This window comes from Propithecus coquereli, unplaced genomic scaffold, assembly GCF_000956105.1.
Source record: "Propithecus coquereli isolate 6110/MARCELLA unplaced genomic scaffold, Pcoq_1.0 Scaffold740, whole genome shotgun sequence".
In the NCBI taxonomy this organism is placed as follows: domain Eukaryota; kingdom Metazoa; phylum Chordata; class Mammalia; order Primates; family Indriidae; genus Propithecus; species Propithecus coquereli.
The window spans coordinates 146,891-152,839 of record NW_012153508.1 but is presented as its reverse complement, the minus strand read 5'-3'; the positions used below and the strand labels follow the sequence as shown (position 1 = coordinate 152,839).

General features: G+C 38.5%; 1 pseudogene; it reads right to left on the bottom strand.

Moving 5' to 3' along the window:
* The window catches only part of LOC105824478, a 23,456-nt pseudogene extending 22,782 nt beyond the window's left edge, over positions 1 to 674 (bottom strand).
* Between the last annotated feature and the right edge of the window lie 5,275 nt (positions 675 to 5,949).

The following is a 5,949-nucleotide window of genomic DNA, read 5'->3' as shown; positions in this document are numbered from 1 at the left end:
GTGGTGCTGGCATCTCCAGATCGTTTGGCACCATGCTGCATCTTCTTAACATGTTTCCACAGGGAAGAGATTAGCAGGATAAAAGTTGTCAGGGACAAAGTAAAGGGTATGAGAGTGAACGTAGTATTGGTGAATAAAAGAAGACGGGGAAATTGTACAAAGTGACTTGAAGTGGAAATGCAAGTCCTGTTTCTTTCATATCCATTAATCCAGGTATTAATATGGATGTTTATCAGTACAATATTAAAAAACAAGAGGACCAACGTCACCAGAAGTATCACTGAAACCACCTTTTTAACTCTCCACTTTAGGTAGAAAAAAACCGAGTTGGAAAAATTGGCTATCTTGAGAAAATAAAAGATGCTGAGGCTTGTAGCAAGCCAGATGCTAAAATGATTGGCCACTGTCCAGGTGACAATAAGTGTTCTAGAGATTTTTTCAGACATTAATAAAGCTGGATTAAACACAGATACATACCAATTTAAGAATGTTAACCAGAGCAGACCAGTTCTGGAGATTGCCAAAGCAGTGAGGATTTGATCAGCCCAAGAGATCTTTCTTCTCTTCACCCAGTCAACACAGTTCACCAGTGCTATGAATCCATTTCCTAAAGTTCCAACTATGAATTCCACAATGAAAATGAATGTAAATGTGCTATTTATGACCCTACTCATTGTCTGCAAGAGAATGCTCCAATGTCTAATATCACTGCTGAAGATTTCTTAATGCATTCATCGCAAAATATTATGTTTATCTGATTCTTAAAAATTCAATTATATACTCCCTTTAAAAAAACTGTGTACACAATATTAAATCACCAACCATCAAGATTAGCTAACGATTGGATTGACAGCTTTCTTCATAAAAATCTTGCAGTTCCCCAGACAGCTCAGCTGAGCTTCATCCAGATACTGTGTGCCTTATATACAGTAGGCTGAAGTTTCCTGCAGTTGGTGATGAAGGAAATGCTGAATTCTCATTTGCTAATATGCAAATAATGATTTATTTTCCTTGTTTTGTTTTGTTTTTTTTTTTTGCCTTATCTACATATTTGAGTCTGTCAACTAGAGTTCTGGGCAAGTACTATTACAAAACTCTAACATATATACCAGGCAAGAAGAATCTAAATTGGTATATGTAGCTTCCTAAGCACTGAGGTTTTGTAACACTTTAAAGGGTGGGGAAAATGGGAAGATGATAGTTAAAGCATACAAAGCCTCAGACAGGAATAAGTCTTGCTTTGTTTGAGATCTATTGCGCAGTATGGTTAAAACAGTTAATAATAGTGTATTGGGCATTTTGAAATCTCTGAGAAAGTATGTTTCAAATGTTCTCACCAAAAAAAACTTAGGTACTTGAGGTAATGAATATGTTAATTAGTTTTATTTAATTATTCCACATTATATTCATAAATCATAAAATCACTCGATACCCCATAAATATATACAACTATAATTTGTCAATTTACAATAAAAAATTTTTAAAAAGATTTGATTTTTTAAAAAAAGTTAGTTCTGTAAAGGGACTTATCCATAGTTATCCAAAGCTCTTCCTACAAAGTAACAGTTTTCTAATCTCATAGAAGTTATCATTCCTAGAATGCTGGGTACCAAGAATAATATTTATTTATTGTTTTACTTTTACAAGTACTTACATACACACACATTTATTTATTTATTTATTTGGATCCAAATCCCCTTCTCTTTCCAATAATTCAGGCTTTTTACTTCTTCAACATTTATTATGCATCTTGTTTATATTACATAGTATTAAATGTAAATGTTCAGTAGACTTTGGGAATATTTTTTCTATGCATTTGAAAAGAGAAATCTTTCTGTCGTCCCACTTGGTTTGAATTAGTTCATCCAAAAAGCAAGAATTCCCATCATTCTGTGCATCTCCCCTACCTAGCAGGGCACATTCCTCAATCAGTACCAAATACCTTCTGATTTTATCTACATCCACTCACCCTCCCAGCAACACATCTCCATGACCTCCACAACAGGCACCAATGTAGATGAAGGATAACAGAATGCCTGGCCAAGTGTAAAGGAAAATGAAAATCTCAGGACCACCCCCTTCCCTTCAACAACTCCTTATGCAAAAGGAAAGGTCAACCCTGGAGGCTGAGTCACACAACACCCCCTTCCAAATGAATACCTGTTATTAACATTATTCATGAGCCAGATCCCCATGGAAAGGTAAAAGGCTTCAGGCATCTACAAGGACTTCCCCCACAGATCATTTATAAGGAAATTCCTTATCGGCCTCCCTTAAACAAGGACATGCAAATTGTAACTTTAGTTCTACAGGACAAGGCCGGCTCCTAAAACTAAAGTCTGTTCAATTTCATACTAACAATGTTGATTGTAAGTTTGTCTTTCCAGGAGTAGAACAGAGACAAAGTCAATCATTCTTCCACCTACTCAGGGGCATCTACATGTTGATTCTTCCTTCACTCCCTTTTCTTCTTCAGACGCTCACCTTATCTTATGTAAAGTGTAGATTTTCTGGGCATTAACTAAAGTCTCACAAGAATGTAAACATTTGCTGCCCACCGCCCACTGCCCACCCCCTTCCTCCTTTTCCTTTTTGTACACCCTCTCTCATTAAATAATGAGTGCCCAAATCCTTCTTCAGAAAAAAAACAGTCACAGATGCATTTGTGGCTTGTGCTTTTCCCAGGTGAATCATCAAACTTTGGCTTAACGAACCTCCACTGATTGAGATCTTTGCCTCAGTCACTTAATTCTGAGCTGTCATAAGGGACCCAGTGTCATGACATGATTATTCTTTCACAGCTAAAAAAGTAAGCAAGGGGCCGATGAAACAAATTCAGCAACAGCTCCCAAAGGAAGCAGAAAAACATGTATCATATCCTTCAAAGATGACAGAGAAAGATGTGGGGTATTCCAGTGTGAAGAGCTAACCCTCACTCTCAGTCCCCTGAAGTGACATTGAGCAAAGAAAATAAACCCAAAATATCTTGAAAATTCTCACAAATACCCTACATTTAAAGAAGAGACACACTGAAAAGACAAAATTGGCTAGTATGGGCAAATTTTAAGGAAAAAATCCTAAGAATAAAAGCACAAATATAAAATCAGTGTAGAGGCAAGAAGGTCCGCCTGGTTTGGCTATGTCCAGGTAACAAAGATGATCTCAGGAAAGAAAACAAAGAGACATGCAAACCACCATGGGTGTGGGTGCTGGTGCTGAGAGCAGAGCTCAGTTCCCCAGTGAGAGCTCCACTCATCCCAGAGGGGTTGGCCCTGTGGTCCCCGCCACTGAACATTTGCAGTCTAGATTGAAAGCACCAGGTTTTCATTTGAACTACAGTTCTCAGGGAGTGAGAGAAGTTGACAATGACAACAAGAATAAATCCCACACATTATATTCAGAAATCAGTTTCTGAGATGAGCAGCACCTTTATCCATTTCAGTGTCAAAATTATGTTCAGGAGTATGTGGAACAGGTTATTGTATTTCATTTTAATTTTTGGCATTTGCAAAAAGTTTTATATACTACTATATCAAATGCAAGTAATCAATAATGGATTAATCAATGATAATTCTATCTAAGCATTTCCCTACTTGGATCATTATATCTATAATGATAATCCCCTGCCCATCAATTTATCAATACTTACATTGCTATTTTAAATAAAACTAAATTAGATACCGGGTCAACATAACTCTGATTTAGCAGAACTTCACTGGAAGATATTATTCAAGCTCCCTTCTTCTCTCTAGCTTTTTGGTAATATTATTTTTGAATGTAATTTTGACATTTAAAGGAAAAATAGTAATGTGATATATGTAAATATCTGTGAATAAATAAATAGCATACACGAGTATGAATATATCTATGAATAATAAGCCTTATTCATCTCAGTCAAATTGTTTGGCTTACATTATCAGTAAGGAGACTGTATGAGATCACCAACAAAATAAGCATAACTGGTTAGAAATTGAAAAATTGAGCCCTCAGTCTGATATTTCCAGCTTAGGAAGAAGAGGAAAAAGTAGCAAGGGAGACTGAGAAGTGGTGCCCAGGGAATAAGGATAAAAACCAGGAGAGGGCAGCGTCTCGGAGAGCGAATACACTTTGTTCAACACTGCTGATAGCTCATGGATGTGAACACTGACCATTAGCAACACAGACTCACTGGTGATCTCGCAAAGATCAGATTCAGTGAGGCAACAGCCTCACTGGAGTGGGTTCATAAGCCAATAGCTGAAGGGGCTTCATAGTTTGATCAACACTGTAAACCAAGTAGAAAGTAAGAGCTGAAAAGTTAACTCCTGAAGTCAGTCTGTGAAGTAGAAAATCAAAATCCCTCAGCCAGTTCTTAGGACTGAGCCAATTCAGATGAGAGAGTTCAGAGACTAAAGGGAAGTGTAAATCCCCTTGATAATTCACAGGAGTATTCAGGGTGTATTCATATGATGCTTTCTCCAAGACCTGTAGCCATTCACCAGATCACAGTGCCCAGAGGAAAGGGCATGCATTCATTTTCTCTGGGACTTTCAGGTGTGGGACCTGAACTAGCACTAATAACTGGGTACTCAAAAACACACTGCAGTCCATTGGATGGAGTGAGAGTTTTTGAACATCAGATGTTACCATAGAGCTTGGTCTGATGTCTATCCAAGGGCGGACTTAATGCATTTGTAGTTATTTATCTCTTCCTGAATGTATAATCGAAATGGAAGGGTTTGGCAGCCGGCAGGCAGAACTCTCACATTTCAAGTGGAACCCAGAACAAGGAAGGGTTCTAATGTAGATACAGGGTGTGGTCCAAGGTGCTCTGCCCACTGTGCCAGATGATTCAGCAGATTCGAAGCTGCTAGAGGCATGGATAGTGGGCATTACAGGATGCTGTTCACGTCTCTGACAAACCCATAAGAGAGGGGGAAAGCAAACCCCTAGTGATTTAGTGCAAGACCATCCCCTCTTCAGCAGAGAGTACCCTCAGTCTGAAAAACAAAGCAGCAAGTGCCGAGGATTAAAGCAAGCACAGAGCCCCTCTAAGCACAAGGCCCTGTGCAACTGCACGAGTTATATACTTATAAATCCAGCCACTATTGGAGGGCACAAGTACACCAGAGTGGCACAAGGAGTGGACTGTATTGGACACAAACTTGTGTGCTTCCTCAGATTCCATTGGCCATTTCCTATGCTGTTGGTCAGCACCTTGCCTGGTCCAGATCACCTTTGCATTTTGGACCAAATGGAATGCCACACTGTGGGCATGAGACCTGACTTGCTAAATGGCCACCAAGGAGCTGGATGATGTAAGGCAGAAAACCAAAGTTGTTACTTCAGGTAAACCCTGGCCAGCGGGAAATAGAAGACAGAAGAGAGCCAAGAAGATATATTCCCACTCCTCTATTCCATGGACTAATGCTAGATGTGGTTTCCCCTTGTATCCCTTCTGGAAAAGCCCCGGGGAGTAAGTGCGCACATACCATGGCCACCATGTTGTTACCTCATTGTGAAGTGGCCACCAGCAGAGTCATACATCACATCACACTGTGTCACATCTTCTCTTGCCTTAATTTCCACATCTCCCCCATTGCTGCCCTGTACTTGCCTTCCCAAATAAATGTCATCACTTTGCTCTCAGATACTGGCTCTGGTTTTCAAAGCTTGAGGCTAAGATGTTCATTCAGTTGTACAATTATTATTTATTCGCTTTTCTGTGAGTTTATAATATAGCAATGAAAAAGTTCATTTAGAAAGGATACTGAAAAAATGTTATATAAAAATAACAGCAGCTAGTTCCTAAGTCAATTTTTAAAAAATCAAATGCCATTTTTGTATGTAATAGCCAGCTATAAAATATCACAATAAAGACATATCATTCACAATATAGAAATGAAAACATATCAAAATATTTTATATGCTTTTCAAAAACTCTTGTAAGAGGTTCAGTCTAGTTTTGAT